Below are 19897 nucleotides of genomic sequence, written 5' to 3'. Positions count from 1 at the left end.
CACATTAAATCAAACGTGAATGCAAACGTAATGTAATATAATAGGGAGGGCGTGTTCGGGTTGCTGGGCTGCTGGGCGGATGTTTCTCGAGCTGCGCCGGAACGGTCGGTTGTTGTAGTCGGTCGTCTGCCACGCGGGACTTTTTCGTAAATGCGGACGATCAGCATAGGATGGAAGGCCTGGTCGTTGAGAAACGTCTCCGAAAATGGCCAAGAATAAACGCCGACCGCGTGGTGATGGCCGCCGTACCGAGTTACGAATTCCCGGTCGATGCACCAAATGTTGCCACTCCACGCGGTTGTACGAGGAAGAGAAAATAAAAAAATGATTAGTCGAAAACGAGGATGAGATTAAACACGGGCGAGCCGATGTATTCAGATAAAGGCCCGTTGGTTGCCTGCCAACGGACGTCGTAAATGTAGACACAGCACGTAAAGGGGGGGGGGGGTCTGCACAAGAGCCACGCGCAATGGCTGCCAAAACCACGCGCCTCGTGTAGAAAATGAAAGGGTAAAATTAGGGCGTCGTCACAACACAGCACTGCAAAACTGGTCAACAAACAATACACAAACTTTCGGGAAGATGGGACACGATCCTTTGCCAACACGGAAGAAACACGTTGAACTTGTGCGAAGAAGAAACGGACGGAAAAAACGGGACGAAACGGTTTGAGATGTTTGCTGCTTGCTAGCGAGGTCGAGACTGAGGTCGAGTGAGGTCGGAACCCCTAAGCTCCGCCCTTCGTTACCGAATCTCTTCCTCCGGCTGCGGCGTTGCCAGATCGCTTTTAAAAGAGACGGTTTTGGCGAGCTCTAACTCGGCAACAGCTTATCCTTGTCCACGGATTCCCCCTTGCGTTTCATACTGATTTTGGCGGACATAAAGAACTGTTTCAGCATTGCTAATCCGGATTTCCGACGGGTAATATCCTTCGTCTTTTTACCGCCTTTCTTTTTATCATCTAGCGATTCGGGATCTTCGTTGTCGTCAGCACAAGCTGCACCCTGTTGTTCACTGGAAGCTACAATAACGTTGTCCACCTGTTGATTTCCTTCTGGTTCTTTTTTGCAGTCGATTTCATCCGGAACAATGTCTTTTTTATCTACCACATCGTCGACGATGTTCTCACAGTCGACCCTAATCGTGTCCGAGGCCCGTTTTGATAGAATATCGTCCTTTTTGGGGAACAAAGTTGCGTCCTCGTTAACGTCGACATTTGATTGGGAAACAGATTTCTGTTGTTTATACTCAACAGCATTGCAGGCATCCACAAGACTGTTCATGCTTTTGCTATGTCTTCTAGAACTGCTGCCCGAATTAGGCGTTTGCAAGTGAGATAAAAGCTTCCCTACGCCGAAACTGGTGGGCAGTCTGGGAATGGTTGGTAAACCCTTCTTTTTGTTAACTGTTTTAACTGGTTCGATCTTGGTTTTCGCCACATTTTCAGAGCTTTGGCTGTTTAGCAGCAAGAAATTCGAAACGCTCTCGCTCAGTGGTCGAACTTGTTTTACATTTTTCTTTCTAAGTTTAGGAGTTTCGCTGATTTTTTTGTCATCTTCTGTTTTATCTTTCCCGTCCATTCTTCATTTGGCGATAGTTCAACGCGGAAAAATGACCGATTGCTGTCATACGTGCTGTATTTTTTCCCGTGGCCGGGTATGAAACCGAGCGAAAATTTTGAAAATGGGCTTCCCATTTTCTTGTCAGTCGTTTCACGCTCTTCTGTTGTAAGCAAAACGTCGCTCATCGTTGATTTAGCTTTACGATTTCGATTCGAAACGGGAGATTGAACATTCACGAGAGGGCCGGAAGATCCCGTTTTTGATTTCTTTAAAGTTGATCCTTATCGTCGCAATACGATCGACGCTTGTAACCAAAGTTCGCACGATTTTTCATCTGTGGTTCTCTGCATTTAAATTTGAAAAAAAAAATATGTTTGAACTAAAACATTAACGTAGCGATTAAGGAACTCTCTACCAGCCAGTGAGGTCCAGTGTGGGTAGAGATTTGAATTCCATTCCCGACGCCGAGTGCTGGTAAAACATCGTAGACCAGTCCTAAATCGAGACGCTCGTGGAATTTGCCCAACTTTAAATAATCGGCTTCGGAGCGATAAAATAAAAGTAGGCGGCCATTTAGGACGCAGTACCACCGACGCCGATTGGCGGTGAAATAGGACTGAAACGAAATAGGACTGGAGAAATAGGACTGAAAATTTCCAGTCCTATTTCTACCGGAGAAATAGGACTGGGAGAAATAGGACTGACTTTTTAAAACTTTTAGGACAGTCCTATTTCTCCATGCCAGCAGTCCTATTTCTCCTCGGCATCAGTCCTATTTCTCCTTAGAAATAGTCCTATTTATTTTATTTTGTTCCAATAGGAACGATATGCCTCCAATCCTGTAGGCAACATATTGCGTAAGAGCGTCGGCTTATATCCATTTCTCTTTGTAAAAAGCCGATGGTGTTAACTCATAACTTAAATGGTTCACCAAACATTTATCTTTTATCCTATTTTAATTTAAATTGGAGGGGACCATTAAATATGTTATATCTAATATAGTTCATTTAATAAAATACTACAACGGCCACACCAGAAATATTTATTAAATTTTTCTTACTTTTTAGTGCATAAATAACTTTTCCAGTTGCACTCATGTTGTACTTGCTCATACAACTATCAGCAACGAATAACAATCAAGTCTTACCATATCGGTAGCGCTCTAACCTTTGACACGGGTAGTCCTATGTTCGATTCTCCGTGGTTACATTTCTTCTGAGGTTTTTAATAACATTTGCGGTTAAGTTTACTATGAATAGTAGAAGAATGTTAATGAATCTTCGCCTGTATGAAAGCTAGTTCCTCACCAGGAGCATGAAGAACTGTTGAGATACAAGAGAATGGATGAGAGAGGAGATGGTAGATAACGGTAGATGGGCGAAAAATAAATTATTTGTAATTTAACATTTTAACAATTCCTCAACTTCTTTACCAAGAAGAGGATTCTACCACCGAAGTGGATGGCCGAGCATGACATAGCATTACTCATCAAGTGACGTATGCCAAAGGATTAAGTTAATATTTATATTGACTTTGAAATAAAATTGATGAAGACGATTTATGGGTGCTAAAGCCGAGGAAGTTGAAGATAGTTGCCGGCGGCGAATAGAAAGAAGAGATTTGCATGACCAGGAGAAGAGCAGCCGACTATAGCGCTGTCTTCGAGAAGATAAAGGTATAGATACTATCTCATTTACAAATAGTTTGTTATGTAAAAATAATAAATTTTATATTGTAATAGGATATAATCCCCCTTCCTAGAGTCCAGCGGATCGTGACCGATTTCGAACGTGCTATATTTACGGCTGTCCGCAGGCACTTTGTGGATTGCCAGCACTTTGGCTGCAATTTCCACTGGTGCCAAGCCGTTCTGAAAAAGGTCCGGGATCTTCACCTTTCCACCCTCTACAACAACAAGGGACCGAATCCAGTGCGAGACTTTGTGTTTCGCCTGCTATGCCTTGCATATCTTCCAGGTAAATAGCACACAAATGTTATATTTAATTGTCATAAATAACATTTGTGAACTTCCTGGTGTGTTTGACGCGTTGAAGAGCTCAGCACCTAGCGAACTTTCAGCACTCATGGATTATATGGAGCGGAATTGGATTCGGGGCAAGTTCTGGACTCCTGAGAACTGGTCATGCTTCAACATCTTAACGCGTACCAATAACGACTGCGAAGGAATGCACCACCAATGGAACAAGGTAATTTAAATTTGAACAATAATATGTAATGAATAATTAATAAAAAAAATGTTTGTAGTTGGCAGGCGGATCTAATTTAAAATTCTACAAGATGACAATGGTATTGCGGAAACTGGCCGAAGAAGTTTCCCTTACTAGCACGCTACTCTGCCATGACAAAATAAGGGCTCACCGGAAGAAAGAGACCCAACTTAAGAATTCCGTACTGTTCCAGCTTTGGGCGCGCTATCAAAATAATGAGGTATGTTTTCTAAATTTACAAGAAAAAAAAGTTTCCCTATAACTAATCATTGTTTTTGCAGCTATCTACAATGGATCTACTAGAAGAAATAGTTTTAGAGCTTAGATCATCTTTTCCCGCTATTGTTTTCTCACATGCCCTTAATGTTGCTATAAATAATATTAATGATGAACTAGATATGTCTATAATTGAATAACATTTGTTTGTTTGTAACATGTATTTTATTTGACGAATGTTTACAAATTAACATACTTTATAAATAAACTTACATAATCTCAATTGACTTTTTTATTTTAATGTAATATGTAATGTAATACATTATGCTTGAATTATTACGATAATACTTGTTGTGCAAGCGACAACTAATGTGCCGATTGATGGTTTTGGTTCGTGGCCACAATTCCCGAGAAGATGATTGTTCTAAAAAAAATAAAATTGCAATAATTATACCAATGTACTCCATATAACTATAAATGAATTTACCTTGCATGTTTAAATCCTTCCAACCATTTACCAAACGAGTGATAAGAGAAAGCAAAAGCTTTCAATTGTCCGGAAGAACGGTTTAAGAATTCGTTGATCAGAGCTCCCTATGAAAAAAGAAAAATAAAATTAATGAAAAAGGCAAAAAAAGAACTTAAGAAATAAAAAAACGTTAAACCGGCCTGAGTAAACTGTAAAAAAATTGCCACGCAAAACCTACAAAGAAGAAAAAGAAGAAAAAAAATTAGTAAAACATAAGTAGTTGAAACACAATAAAAAAAGTAAAAGCATTAAGTGACGTGAAGTATAGTTAGGTAGCATACCCATAATTTGCAGATGTAATTAAATAACTATCGTAAATATTTCTAATCCTAGTCGGCCTACGTCCCGACTAAGATATCTATTTAACTGAAGGTCCACTGACCTGGGTCAGACAATTGGTTTCACGACGACACTGTGAAACCAATCCCGATACCTGTGCCCATTGAGGTGACAAGTCTCAATGCCCTTACACTTAAATTAACAATGCCAGCACTCGAACCGTTGCCTATCCGTTCCGAGCCTGATACAATGTGTCCGGGTACGGCCCAGCACTAGTGAAATAGAAAATGTACTTACGGTTTGCGACTCCTTAGAAACAATCCGCAGCTGGGCAGGAACTGGGCAGGCCGCTGGACACGAACAACAGATGATTAGCACATTCACAGCACATTCACGGCACATACGAAGCACCGTCGACAACCTACACCATGAAGATCTAAATACTGACTGGCTGAAATGCTGAAACCGCATGTGAAAATTGGGAAGTCAGAACTACCATTATTTGCCATTTCAGAAGTATTACCCTAAACACCAGTAATTGTTCTCTCCCAAAAATTCTTTCATAGAATAATTATTAAAAACCTCAGAAGAAATGTAACCACGGAGAATCGAACATAGGACTACACGTGTCAAAGGTTAGAGCGCTACCGATATGGTAAGACTTGCTTGTTATTCGTTGCTGATAGTTGTATGAGCAAGTACAACATGAGTGCAACTGGGAAAGTTATTTATGCACTAAAAAGTAAGAAAAATTTAATAAATATTTCTGGTGTGGCCGTTGTAGTATTTTATTAAATGAACTATATTAGATATAACATATTTAATGGTCCCCTGCAATTTAAATTAAAATAGGATAAAAGATAAATGTTTGGTGAACCATTTAAGTTATGAGTTAACACCATCGGCTTTTTACAAAGAGAAATGGATATAAGCCGACGCTCTTACGCAACATGTTGCCTACAGGATTGGAGGCATATCGTTCCTATTGGAACAAAACAAAATAAAATAAATAGGACTATTTCTAAGGAGAAATAGGACTGATGCCGAGGAGAAATAGGACTGCTGGCATGGAGAAATAGGACTGTCCTAAAAGTTTTAAAAAGTCAGTCCTATTTCTCCCAGTCATATTTCTCCGGTAGAAATAGGACTGGAAATTTTCAGTCCTATTTCTCCAGTCCTATTTCGTTTCAGTCCTATTTCACCGGCTACCACGCAGTACCACCGACGCCACATGGAAATGAGCCGCTATGACGTAAATAATTTTTATCAATTCAACTGTTATATTAACTTTAAATATGCCTTACCTTTTTTCCTTTGTGTTGAAGGTATCCGCATAACTTGTTGAAAAAAAAACAAAAATCTTCATCTGTCTTTCTTCTTCAATTGTTCTTGCAGAATCTGCAACGGTAGTGAGGATTCCAATCCTCGGGAAACCATCCGTAGAGAGGTGGGCTCCTATTTTCAGGGTCAAGATCCAAAATTCTTTTCAATTTCTCAACTGCTTTTCTCCAATTTTCCTGACGGATATGAAGTTGAAGTTCGTCCGCCAAATCCCTGGTCCGCTTCCGCATATCCCTGTTGAAACGCCTCTTTTCCTTACGCCAGTTGTGTTCGTCTTCTGAATCCTCAGAATGGGCTTCTGGGCTTCGGTAGGATTCCAACATGTCATCACAATACTTGTCAGCTTCATCTCTCTGCTTTCGTTGTTCTACAGTCACTGCTGGATACAGAAACTCCTCTACCTCCTTCTCCCTCTTAATTTCTTCTTCTTCGTCGGTGCTTTCGACTTCACCGTCTTCGAGCTTGCACTTTTTTTCCGCAGGCTCTTCCTCTCCCATGGTCAATTGCGAAGTCATCGCTACTTCGATGGTTTGGGCGACGTCCCACTCGTTCAATTCAACAGTGCTGTCCGAATTCATGTCGTAATCAAGATCACTAACCACAAACTGTTGAATATCTGCCACTATGTGTCACGAGCTTATATAGTCCCTTCTGCCCGTAATTAAAGTAGAGAAGAAAAAATCCAAATTAAAATCCAGCGGTGTATCGAATAGGCTTCCTGCGATTTCTTTTTGGACGTCCGGTGTTCGAGACCGTTTGAGGATCATCTTTTTTCCAATTTTCTTGAGAAGTTCCAGAATCTTGCGAATTCCGTTGAATGCAATCCGTCTTCATTGGTAATTCCATAGAATTTGGTTTATTTTCCGTTGCTTGAAATTGCTGGTTTTCAAACTCCTTTCCGGTGTGTATTTTTATATCTTCGTCCAGAAGTGCGTTGTTTATTACAGAAGGGTTTACGATTTCTTGGACATCACACAAATCACCAACCTCATCTATAGGCCTATCCACATTTTCTGACAAATCAATAGTTTGAGTAGAAATCGTTTTACGAAATCGACTCTCAAACTCAGAAGACGACTCAAATGGGGGACAATGCTCTGTCTTCCAAAGCATTGTTTCATACAAAGGTTTTAATCTGTTAATGTGAGTACGTTGACAGATATAAGAGTTATCCGCTATATCTACAGTATTATTAGAATATACTTTCACTATCCTATATGGTCCTTTATATTTAGAAGTAAATTTTCTGTTATCCCAGTCTTTAACTACACGAATATCCAATAACACTCTATCGCCTACCGCATATCGTCTTTCTTGGGCGCGTTTGTTATATTGTTCCCCCTGACGCTCCCTAGCTTTTTCGCTTTCTTCTCTAACCCTTTGGAAACTATAACGCAAACGTTCCGCTAAATTACCTACATAATCCGAAGAAGATTTAAATGTTTTTGGGGACGCATCAAGAAATTCATTAATTGGAATATTGGGATCCCTACCGTGGAGTAAATAATAAGGGGTGTCAAGTGTTGAGGCGTGCACCGAGCTACGATAAGCAAATAAGACGTCGTCTAACATATCTTCCCAATTGGAATGCTCTCCATCCTTTAATTCTTTCCTTAACATTGTTGTTAATGTCCTATTGAATGTCTCTGTTTCCCCATTACTGGCTGGATTATATGCAGTTGTTAACCTTTGATCAATCTTTAATTTCTTACAAAAATATCGAAATAATTTTGAAGTGAAATTGGTCCCGCGATCAGAAAGAATTGCTTTTGGCATCCCATGACGTACAATAATAGTCTTATATATTGTAACGACTTTGGGTTAAGGTTCGTTTATTAGACTCAGTTCGTAAGATACAGCACTAATCACAGGTGACAACTCACTCGACTATCGAACCACTATGACACGGCAGCTCGATGAACGTCTACTTGACTACTGTTTCACTACTTAACTAACTAGCTACTGACTACCAACTACCACTCTGGCTTGTCAGAGTCGAGCTTTTAAGGCTCCCGACATCCGGCCAGAGCGGCAATGCTAGCCAACGCCTGACTTGCAGATCGCCTATCATCATGCGATAGGCGACAAAGTCCATTGGCGCTACAATATACACTCAGCTGTTGTTAACGCAGTTTGATACTTTAAAGCGACTGCTTCCACCCATCGACTAAAATAATCAGTAATGACTAAAATATAACTATTTCCGTTAGGCGAAATTGGAGTAATAGGGCCTAAAAAGTCCATTCCAATTACTTGGAAAGGCGCTTTTGCAACTTCATGAGGATGTAAAAGTGCTCTATATGTGGAGGAAGTGTTAGCTATACATATTTCGCAAGCTTGGCAATATTCTTTAATATCGCTCCTCAAGTTAGGCCAATAATAATGATTTTTTACCTTTAAATAAGTTTTATAAAATGCTAAATGTCCTCCCATCGGTGAATCATGTAATTCCTTGAGCACTAGATGGCGGAGCGATACAGGTAACACCAATTGATAATTTACTTCGCCGTAGTGATGTCGATTTGCGATATTTGATATAAATATCACGATACCGATATATCACACAATTTTATCGATAGTTTTTTGTAAACCGATACGATATTTTTTGAAAAAAAAAGAAGAAAAAAGAAGAAAAATCCTGCTTTTTAAATCAAACATCAACACCTCATGATACCAGCCTACCGCGCTACCTAACAGACTGTCCTACTTTTAATGATTAGGATTCGCTAGGATTGAAATTTTAAAACCTTAAGCAAAACATTATTTAAGTAGAATGTGTTCCATTGGAAAGATGTAACCGATATGATATTTCTGGCTTTTTATTGTGAAAGTAATTTTTGAAGCTATGTGAAGACAAAATTTTTGTTTATTAACGTATAATAATGGATTTGAACCTTCAACCTCTAACCCGTCAGATTTGCTGGCTGACTGATAGACCACTACACACGTATAATATGCACGAAAACAATTGAAAAGGTTTGTTGAGTTTCCTAGAAAATGTTCCAATGTAATGTAACCGATGATATGATTGTGGTCTACAGCATATCTATCCCCCCGTGTAAAGTAATTCCACAATAAACTCCTATTGTTTCGCATTTTCGGCAACTTTTTAGACATTAACGCAGCAAAACTAGTAGAATTACCTACGCAAATATCGCCTGTCAAAGGGCTTTGTTTACTAAACAAAACCATTACCCTAATTCTGGTATTAAGGCATTGGCTAATATCGTAAAGGTTTTTATATCTTTTGTTAAATGGTGTGCGAAATCCTGATTTGGTGGTTATTGTTACTGATAGATGGCATTGCGAAATATCGGTATCATATTCACATATCGGATTTTCCGATGTGATATATCATATCGGTTTCAGTCGTGTTTTTCGATACGATATATCGATAATCGACATCCCTAGCAGTTAGTTCAGTAGCGTGGATGGAGAATAACGCGTGGCTGGAGGAACAATTCTTTCTTTCTTTTAAATGTAGGTGTCGCTGGCCATGGCTGGTTGCCACTGGTGACAGTTTACGGGTCGTTGTGAACGTCCCTTACACACCTTTGCTTCGTTGTATTGAGTATTCTTGTGGGGAAGGTAAACATATACACAGAGGTATAGCAAGGGATAGACAAGGCGGGGGAGGGGGGTATACTTCACACGGCGGGTGACTAAATTCTTTCGAATAATTTTGTTTCCATTAGGAAGGTTATGAGGTAGCGCGCTATTTTCTCTTGAGTGTGTTTAGGGATTGAGTTGTTGAGTCCTAGTAGTGTTGGTGCTTCCAGAGGGACGCGGAGGGGGTTTAGCTTTATTTCCAGTTTGTTCCTTGCCTCGTTGTATTGTTGACAGTGGAGTAGTACGTGTGCTGTGTCTTCTTGTGTTGGGCATCCGTGTGGGCAAACATCCGGAGTTTCTGCTTCAAATCTGCTGATAAAGTGGTTCAGTCTATTGTGTCCACTACGAAGGCGTATCAAGGCGGTTTGTACATTCCTTTTTTTGTGGTTGTGCCATGGTAGGAAACCAAATGCCTCTCTGTTGACCACAGCCATGTTTGCTGACAATAGTTTCAGTCTGCCGAATGTGATGTCTCTGTGGTTTGATTTGGCAGCTGCTAAGTTTTGTTTAATGTCGATTTTGTTTATTAGTGTGTTTCCAGAGTGTGCTTGGCATTTTTGGATGTTAGTGGCCAATTGGTCAGCGACTTCGTTTCCTGGGATCCCTGAATGTGAAGGTATCCATGTCAGTATAATTTTAATTCCTGACGAGTTGAGGTAATAAATTTGTTTTATGATTTCAGATGTAACTGGGCTGGATTCCCATTTGAAGTTGGATAATGCTTGCACAGCAGACTTGGAGTCAGTAAATATGGTAGTTGATTCGATCTCTTGATTGTTTAGGAAGTAGAGAGCTTGTCTAATGGCATATAGTTCAGCGTTGAAGCTATTTGTGAACTTTTGGAGTAACCAGGCTTTTTCTTCTTTCAGTTTAGGAATATAGAAGGCGCAGCTAGCAGTTTTTTTCTTCACACACTGAGCCGTCAGTGTAGATTTCTAGGTGGTTGATGTCTTGATTGGGTCTGCGAGAGTTGAAAATTAGGTTTGTTTGTGTTGAGTTCTGGGCTTGTTTTTTTGTAAGTGGGAAGAAGAATGTAGGGATGTAGAAGTGTTTCCATGGTGGGAGTGGTTCGACTTCTGGTGTATGGGTGACTGGTTTCCTAAAAAGATTTTTACCAGTTGGGTCCATTTTTCTTAGATAGCTGATGGCTGATGTGGTGCCGTTAGGTTTCCACTCTTTCTGGGTTTCTGTTAATTGCTGGATGGTGTTGTAGGCCGGGTTCCATGGTTTTTCGTTTAGCTTAAGTATGTAGTTGTATGCAAGCTGGTCCCATCTGTCCTTGACCGGGTATATGCCGGTTTCAATATTTAGGAGGTCTTTTGGGGTAGATTTAAAGCAACCAAGGATAATCCGAAGAATCTGATTTTGGGCCTGTTCCAGTTTTCCCAGTCTTGTTTTGGTAATTGTTGACAGTATAAAAGATCCATAGTCGTAGGTGCTCCGGACCATGGCTTTAAATATGCGAATCAGTAATGGGGTTTTTAAAGTGTTTTTTCCATACGTTAACATTCGTATTAGGTTGGCCCTCCTGTTCATTTTGTTGATGGTGTTGTTGATTTGCGCCTCCCACGACATTTTTGCGTCGAATATGATTCCGAGGAACTTGAATTGCTTTACTTCCTTGATGGTGGCTCCGCTGAGCTTGAGTTTAAGTGCTGGTTCCTCGTTTCTTCTTCTATTAAAGGTGAGTGCGGCACATTTGTCCACCGAGAATTTGAATTTCCATTTAATGGCCCATTCTTCTATCTTCTTCAGCTGGTTTTGAAGGGGGGTTTCCGCAGCTTTTTTTGTTTTTGTTGTGGTGTAAATCGCTACGTCGTCCGCAAACAGTGACACTTCACATCCATTGTCTGGCGTTGGGAAATCAGCTAGCATGACATTGAAGAGGAGGGGACTTAATACGCTTCCCTGTGGTACTCCTTTGGAAATTTTTCTCTCTTCCGATAGGTGATTGTTTACCTTGATTCGGATGCTTCTTCCGGTAAGGAATTCTTTCAACCATTTGAGCATATGGCCTTTAATTTTTGCTTTTGTCAATTTGAGTAGGATCCCTTCTATCCAGGTGTTATCATATGCCTTGGAAATGTCCAGGAAGATTGCAGTTGTTGAGCTCCTGTTATTAAATCCAGATTTGATTGAAGATTCAATTCGAATTAGGTTGTCTGTGGTGGTGCAACCTCTTATGAATCCAGTTTGGGTCTTCGGTAGTATGCCCAAATGATCTAAGTGCCATTTTAATCGATTGTTGATCATTTTTTCCATAGCTTTCCCCATGCATGACCTTAGGGAGATCGGCCTGTACGATTCTGCTTCACCAGGAGGTTTATTTGGCTTGAGGACAGGTGCTACAGTGGCGCATTTCCAGTTTTTTGGGACAAATCCTTGTCTGAACATTGAGTTAAGTATTCGTAGAAGTGTCTTTCTGTTTTCCAGGTTTAGATTTTTTAGCATTCTGTTGTGTATTTTGTCCATGCCCATCGCTTTGTCCGATAGGTTGGAGAGGCTTTTTGACAGTTCTTGTATGCTGAAGTCTGAGTTTAGTGGATCCGGGTCCGTTTTCTTAATGAATCTTTCAATTTCCTTTTCCATCTCAAGGACAGTTGGGTTAAGTTGGTCGCTATCGCTAATCGGGGAGAACTGGTTCAGGAAGATGTTTGCCATTTCTAGTGGGTCTTCTGTCCGCACACCATTAGATTTGTTTAGTGGTGCGTTAGCATATTCTCTTCGTCCGTTCATCATAGATTTTGAGAAAGACCAAAATTTTGAAGCGTTGCCTTCGTCTAGGGTTTCAATATGGCGTTCCCATGATTTGTTCTTTGCTGCCTGGATGGTCCTTTTCTTAATTGCTTCCATTTTGTTGAGATGCGTTTTGTCCGCTGGGATGAGGGTAGAGCGCCATATCTTATAGGCTTTTCTTGCGTTTCTTATTGCGGCGCTGCATTCTTTTGACCACCATGGTTTTTGAGCCTCTCGGGGTGGTGTGCCAGTTTTGGGGGCAAAGTATTTGCTGGTGGCTTTTATTAGTGCGACGTAGAAGGTGTTGTACATACTATCAAGATCTTGAGTTGGTTGGGTGTTTTCGTTTACTAAGTTTTTTATTTCATCATTCCACTGCTGCCATTTGGTGTCTTCGAATTTCCATTGTTGTCTTGGAAGTGTGTGGCCTATGGTGTTTAATCGTACTTCGATCATAACGGGCAGATGATCACTTCCCCAGTAAGGTCCTGTCGCGATAGATGTGTTGGTTGCAATGTTGGGGGTGCATAGAGTTAGATCGATTGTTGCGCATCGGTTACTTGTCAAGCATGGTCTTGTACCGAGATTCTTTGGCGTTGCTAGTATGAATTTATCGTCGCTGATTAAATATTGCTTCAAATTTCTTCCAGAAGTGTTTGAATGGTATCCGGTTTCCCAGAGATCAGCATGGGCGTTGAGATCGCCCCCAATGATGGCGCTATTCCCAGTGTAGGTAAGTATGTTTTCTAGTTGTTCATATTTGCAGCGGTTCCCGTTTGGACAGTATACTGTTATCACCTCCAATCTTTCGTCATTTTTTAGTTTAATTGACACTCCGATTGCTTCTAGGTCTTCATGTGTTGGGACATCTATTGCTGTGGCTTGGACGTTCTTCTTGGTAAGTATGGCTACTCCTTCTCCTTGTGTTGGGCGATTTAAGACAAACGAGTTGTATGCAGAAAAGGACACTTTATATTCGTCTCTCCAATGGGTTTCATTAAGTAGGACAATATGCGGGTTGTGGTAACGTAGTTGGTTTCTGAATTCTTCTAGTCTTGCTCTGTAAAGTCCTCTAGCGTTCCATTGGATAATTTTTAGTGGTGTGGTCATGGTTTAACTGCTTTTTTTGGTGGCTCAGTTCCAGATTTGTTTAGGGCTGTTGATTGTACTCTTTTTCCCTGGTTCTTTGTTGACTCATTTGACTGATGGCCAGTCTCTTTTTGCACGGCTTTTTCTTTCTGTCTGGCTATCCTTTCCTTTCTGTCTTGGGTAAACATTTCGTACATTAGGGTCAAGCGGTTGTCGAGACTGGTGAATCCAGTTGTCATCTGCGTTTCAAGTTTTAGGATCGGCTCTATTACTTGTTTTATTGTGCTGATTTCCCTTTCAACTTTTTTCAGCCTGTTTTCGATTGAACTCGGTATACTTGGGCTTTCTGCAGCTAGCTGGAGTTCGGCTACTTTCGCTTTGAGTTGGTCTATTTCTTGCTGAAATGTCGTGTCTAAATTCATCCCATGATCTTCCGTGTTTATGTTTGTCTTTTTTATAGGTTCCTTGGTTACTTGTGCTGTACTGGAATGGATTCTGCCGGCTTCTGTTACCGAGAGGTTATGGTCGTAAGCGTACTTAATTATTTTTTGTTTGTTAGCAAATATAGGGCATTTTGCTGTTCCTGCTGCATGGTCAGATTTGTAGCAAGTCGGACATTTTGGTGGATTTGTGCATTGGCTGTACGTGTCGTGGGCGCTGGAGCAGGATCTGCAAGCTGTGTCGTTGGAGCATATTTCTTCAGGGTGACCAAATTGCCAGCATTTCCGGCATAAAGACGGTCTAGGTATGTATCGTTTCACCGTGAAAATTTCGTGGGCAATGGTGACTGGAGGAACAATTGAAAAATGGATAAGATAATACAACAAAAGGATGGTAAGTATAAACATTATTATATTGGTTTTCAATTATTAATTATTGTTTATTAGATCAAATTATGAAGCTGCAGGCCCAATTATTGGAACAACACAAAATATTAGATAACAGCAAAGCTAAGGATGGTAAGGCCTAATACATAATGATTCTATTTATTTGCTTTTATTCATTTGAATTTGTAGCTCAAATTTCGAGTCTACAAGCTCAGCTAGGGGAAAAGAACAAATTGGAACGGAACAGTTTCCAAACAGTGAAGGAGGTTTTTCAAAACTCTTCCCTAACTGAACATGAGGATGAATTGGCATTAGGCGAACACAGTCAGGTACCTAAACTTTTCAAATAAGAATTCAAAATAAGTATAGAATTTTAACAAACAATTATTTATTGTTTAGTTATTCAGTCTACCACCTGACAGTGTGTTAAAGTTAAATTCTGTTAGTGCTGCACTAAAAGAATTGTTAGTAATAAGTCCATGCAGCGAAGGAAGTGAACAATTGTGGGCCTGTATTTGGGCTGAAAATGGGTGTGGTACGGAAACCCAGAAATAGCACGAGTTCAACATAAAACATGAATTAGGTACTTTTCGGTTTTTTGTCTATCGAAAAAGTATTTTTAATGCTATTATTTTGCATTCACAGAATTTTAGCAGGGGATCAAGTCAAGTCTGGAAGTGTTACAGGATGGAAGAGTCAGCCTACAGTTGAAAAAACACTGAGAGTGCATTACCATTAAGGTATGAGGTAAAGTAATAGAGTATGCACATTGTCTAATGAGAAGTACCATCTTGTGTGAATGAATCCTGTATAACAGCAATCCTTTATAGTTCTGTCACAGCTAGAAGCCGCAAATAATTCTGCTTCCCTTGCTAAAGGACAACTTGTCCTTCACGCTCAGAGTGTTAGTGAAGCTGGGTACTTAAATGGCCCTAAAGATGTTTCACTTCACTGGGATTGCAGCGATGAACATCATACATGGACTCTTTAGGTATGAAAGGAATTTTCTTGAAAATTTTTTGAATTTATGATGAAGCTTTTCTCCTCCTTTTTGCCAACCATGTCTAATCTACAGAAAAAAATTTATCCAATAGGAAATGATTTTCAGCATACTGGGAACACAACTATCAACAATGCAACATTCTAGGGGTGCTATTTTATCATTCAAGAGCCTTATACAATGATTTTCATCTGCAATTTGTATGGCCTTTCCCAAGCTTCTGCCAGAAGTTGAATCTATAAGTCATGTAAGTCACATGAGCAACAATTGAGATGCTTAATGGTGTTGTTTTCTTTTCTCAGCATATTTAATAGTAACATTGGATCTGAAAAGATTCTTGGTTGGGGCAAGACACTGAATAAATTGTAATGATTGAATGGATGACATGACATTTCTATACTTAACTTGGATTCACGAGATGGTGTTTTGTATTTAAAAAATTGAAGTGCATATCTGGGCTCCCTTCCTTTTCGTAGCCCCGTTTCCCCTTGACTCGTAATAAGCCCGTAGGGGGTCATACCCCTACTGTACGGTATATATAAAAACAACATATACCGAGGTTTGGAGGGCTCTGGCCGGAAAGGGGACGTGGGGGTCCGCTTAGTCCGATGATGTGTTCACGGAGGGCGACGTGGCTACCCACAAATCCGAACTAAAGGTCAATCGCTCCTTTAAAAATGTTCCCAATCTTCAGCTCTTATTCCGGCTTCTCTTAGCCAATCACCGGGTAATCTCCCCGGTGGGTCAACAAGGCAGTGTCTCCCCCTGCCTGGGTTGACGGCAACTTTTGAAAGGGCTATTGTGCCTTTTTAAAGTTGCAAAAATAATTGTAATGTGCAGAGAATTGTCAATAAATTTTTTTGTATAAATTTTTTTTTGCAAAATTTGTCTCTTTCATTGTCTGTGTTCGCTTTGTTCACACATTACATTTATAAATTTTTTTTTATTTAGCTTGCTCAATTCATCTTTATTGTTTTTGCCACCGTCATGGTAGAAAATTGATTTGTCATTATTAGTAGCTTTGTTAATGTAAAGTGCAAAGCTTCCTTATATCTCAATGTAGTATGTGATGTGTAATTAGGTAATCAATAGCTGCGTGAAAATGTGCAAAATGTGAAAACAGGACACAAAGAACGAACAAAATCATTTATAGCAGTAGGTTATAATTTTAATATATTTATTGGGCTCTTTGAAATTGTTAAAAGAATTGAAAACGTATAAGGAATAAATGGTATTAGAATCAATATTGAATTACAATAGTCTTTGTTTTGGTCCTTGCCTCAGACGATAGTTTAAGTTTGTAATATTATTCCTATAAACATTATTTATCAAATGTTCCTATAAACATAATTTATCAAATGTTAATAATAACAAACTAGTCTTCGTGGTAACATATCTTTGTTCCCAGCAACCACAAAAGCCCCGCGGAACTCATTCAGTTTGTAAAGCATCTTCCCGTGTGGGAAGATGGACTTTACGAATTAAGACAATAAATGTAAATTGAACTCGAGGGCGTTTTACCCACAATGACGTATGTGTTTATTGTAAGCTAAGACATAAGAATTAAAAAGGTAAGAGAACAAAAGATAAGAAGAAACATTCGGGAAAACAGTTAAAAGAAAGAACAAATAGACAGGGGGTTTTACCGTGAACTCACGAGTGAAAGAATGGAAGAAAACGACACAAGGCGAACTTGGATTTCAGCTTCCACACGAGCGATACACAGCAGGAGTTCAGATTCGTAAGAATCTGACAATCAATGTCCGGGATAGCTCGGGACAAGAACGAATTCTAACTCAAAGTTTAGGCAAGGAAACATTAAGCAAGGCACAATACTACTCAATAAAGCGGGGAAGATCGACTTAAGGCGACTATTTGGCACGGCTGCAACTACTTGTCTCTTTTCCGTCAACTGCTAGGTTTATCACGAAACTTTGCATACTGCAAAAGTGGCGTGATTGGGCGGAGCTTGTGCATTCACGCGGCAGCCAATTAAACGATGCCGTTTGATGTGGCGTGATGTTGAGGGCGTATCGTCTGCGTGAGTCAGCTGCAGGTGTTCATTTGGGTCAGCTGCACTGCGTATATAGTGTTGCAATTGCCATGTCCAGACTTGTGTTTACTACTGAAGCAAAAGCGAGAAAAAGTCAAAGTAATATGTTCGGCTTCGTTACATCACCCTGGCGGCGTGAGATTACGTCCCGTAATCAGAGTTGATGCATCGGAATCGATTCGGGAGCCACAGGTCTTGGATCATCGGAAGGGCGACAGCATACAGCCCAGATGAGTGTAAAAAGACCGCAGGCGTAACATATGCGTAAGAAGAGAAGCACTAAGAGACATAATATGCCGATGAAGAAATAATTTGTGATGGTGTCCCACCAAGATGTATAAGTTCCGACACTAGCCGATGCCACTAAGACGTTCGATGCACTGTATTTGGCGTAAGGTAAATTCAGGTGGAGGATGTTCATTAATCGCGGCGGCTATATCGGCCATAATGTTCATATGATTTAGCATATTGTCGGTATATGCCGGGCTGCTTCGATGTTCGTAGTCGAAGAATTCGACATTTTCATACCGAAAAGAATGCGCAAGCGTCTGTTCCGGTAACACAATGTTTGCTTCAATTGGTCTCCAGGTGTCGTTACGGTAGGCATAAGGTTTGTCGTTAAAATTAACGAAACGATTAGTCCAGTAACAAGGGGAATATTTCACAAGCTCCCATCCGTCAAGATTAATAGTATAATTTTGAAATTTCGGTTGCGGTCCGCAAGAGGTCAGTATAGACTCAAATGTAACATTTAAAGCCTTACATTGAATCAATAAACCGTTTTACCAAAGGCTTGTAATTTTGCGCACTGTGGTAAATTTAACTGCGAGACGGCTAACCATCCGTTATATTGGGCAGTTGTAACAGCCCTTTCATGTTTGGCTTCGCGAGCTTCACATGTACTAGTCTAATTTTTCTTGCCAATTCATTTTCATGATCAGTAAGTTGGTCTCGAATATATTGTATATTCGCCGTTATGTTTAGATTTTCGTCGCCAGATGGCTCTGGAGTCTCCAAAGTGGCTGTTAAATTTTCCATGATGGCCGCCGTCGAAACGGTGAGTTTTGATTGGCCGATGATCTCAAACGAGGAAGTTTTATTGGTGCATTCGTTTTGTAGGGAGGCACAGCGTTGTATAGGCGTCAAATGAAAATCAAGTTGTTGGGCGTCATCTTGGAGCCTGAAAATTATTTCGTCACCCGGTAGACGGACCAGTGTACCCATTCCATCTTCCACTAGTCGGGTTTTCGGTTTAGTCTTCTGTGTATAGGTTTTATCCCAAATCAGTGTTAAGTGATTGTGTGATAAATTTCCAGTCGTGGCGGAAGCTGTGCCGATCGGAGTTGTAAAATCGGCGTCTTCGTGTTGCTGAAAAAGTAGCACTTTCTCCAGAACACAGTTTATAATTTCAGAATCAATTGTTTGTAACCAATATCCGAAAATGTCAGGTTCGCGATCAAATACAAATTTATCGTCTGAAAAAGTCATCCGATTTTCGTCACAAAGTTTATGGTTAATCATTTCGTTACACTTGGCGGGTGAAGTGTCAATCGAAATTTTATCCGGCACTACCACTAGTTGACCAAAAAAGTTCATGGTGATGCGCCGTATATTCTTCCATCTTGCGCAAATATATCCGGGAAATTTAGCCGCGGCACGTTCTTCGCTATAAATCGCATATTTCACCTTCACGGCCTTATTATGGGCGCAATTGCTTGACAATTATCGTCGGAGAATCGGAGTATCTCGTCTTTAATGGTTCGGAAACAGTCGCATGGTTGTTTGAAATGCCTGCGGGTGTAACCCGTAAAGGCATAGCAACAGTATGAATGGAATCAGCGACATTTTCTATAGAGGGCAACATAGTAAACATTACAGTCAATATCAAACAGAGGAAGGTATAGATAAAAGCATTACATAACATCATGTGGGTTTCTTAAACTAGGAGGCAATGTAAAGAAGAAGGTAAATAAAGAAACAGCGGAAGCGATATATATGACGGCAATCGAAAAAGATTAAACACTCTCTATCATTGCTTTAAACAGTTGCCAGTGTTATGAGCAGTCATCGCATATAAGGCATAGAAAAACGCGTTTTGTCGGGTACCAGGGAATATGTTTATGTCATAATAGCATTGTCATTAGGAAGAGGAAAAAACCAATCTCAGTGCCGAAGAAAATTCTCAAAAATAATAGATAAGATTTTAAACAGGAGGATAAAAGATGCAGGTTACACAATTAAAGACGAGAAGGCATGGACCACGTTCAATTATTAAAAACAATTCAATAGTAAACAAAGGGCGTATATGAATGGGGTAAAGGCAAGTGAAACACGAGCAAAGGTGAAAGAAAAGGGCGCCTTAAAACGTTTTTTAAAGGATGCATTTTTCTCGCTCTTTCGGGCATGTCTGGTGCTGTAGCTAGAATTC

At 40.2% G+C, this 19897-nt stretch overlaps 1 long non-coding RNA gene across 1 annotated transcript; it reads right to left on the bottom strand.

The window, feature by feature from the left end:
• Positions 1–4285: 4285 nt before the first annotated feature.
• LOC130690775 (uncharacterized) lies at positions 4286–5248 on the bottom strand. The gene is made up of 3 exons (XR_009001088.1): positions 5112–5248; positions 4494–4709; positions 4286–4430 (listed from the first exon to the last, which is right to left on the bottom strand). It is a non-coding gene; the product is annotated as an uncharacterized LOC130690775 (long non-coding RNA).
• Positions 5249–19897: the final 14649 nt, after the last annotated feature.

This window comes from Daphnia carinata, unplaced genomic scaffold (assembly GCF_022539665.2).
Source record: "Daphnia carinata strain CSIRO-1 unplaced genomic scaffold, CSIRO_AGI_Dcar_HiC_V3 NW_026452999.1, whole genome shotgun sequence".
NCBI lineage: Eukaryota > Metazoa > Arthropoda > Branchiopoda > Diplostraca > Daphniidae > Daphnia > Daphnia carinata.
This window is presented reverse-complemented; position numbering and strand designations above follow the sequence as displayed.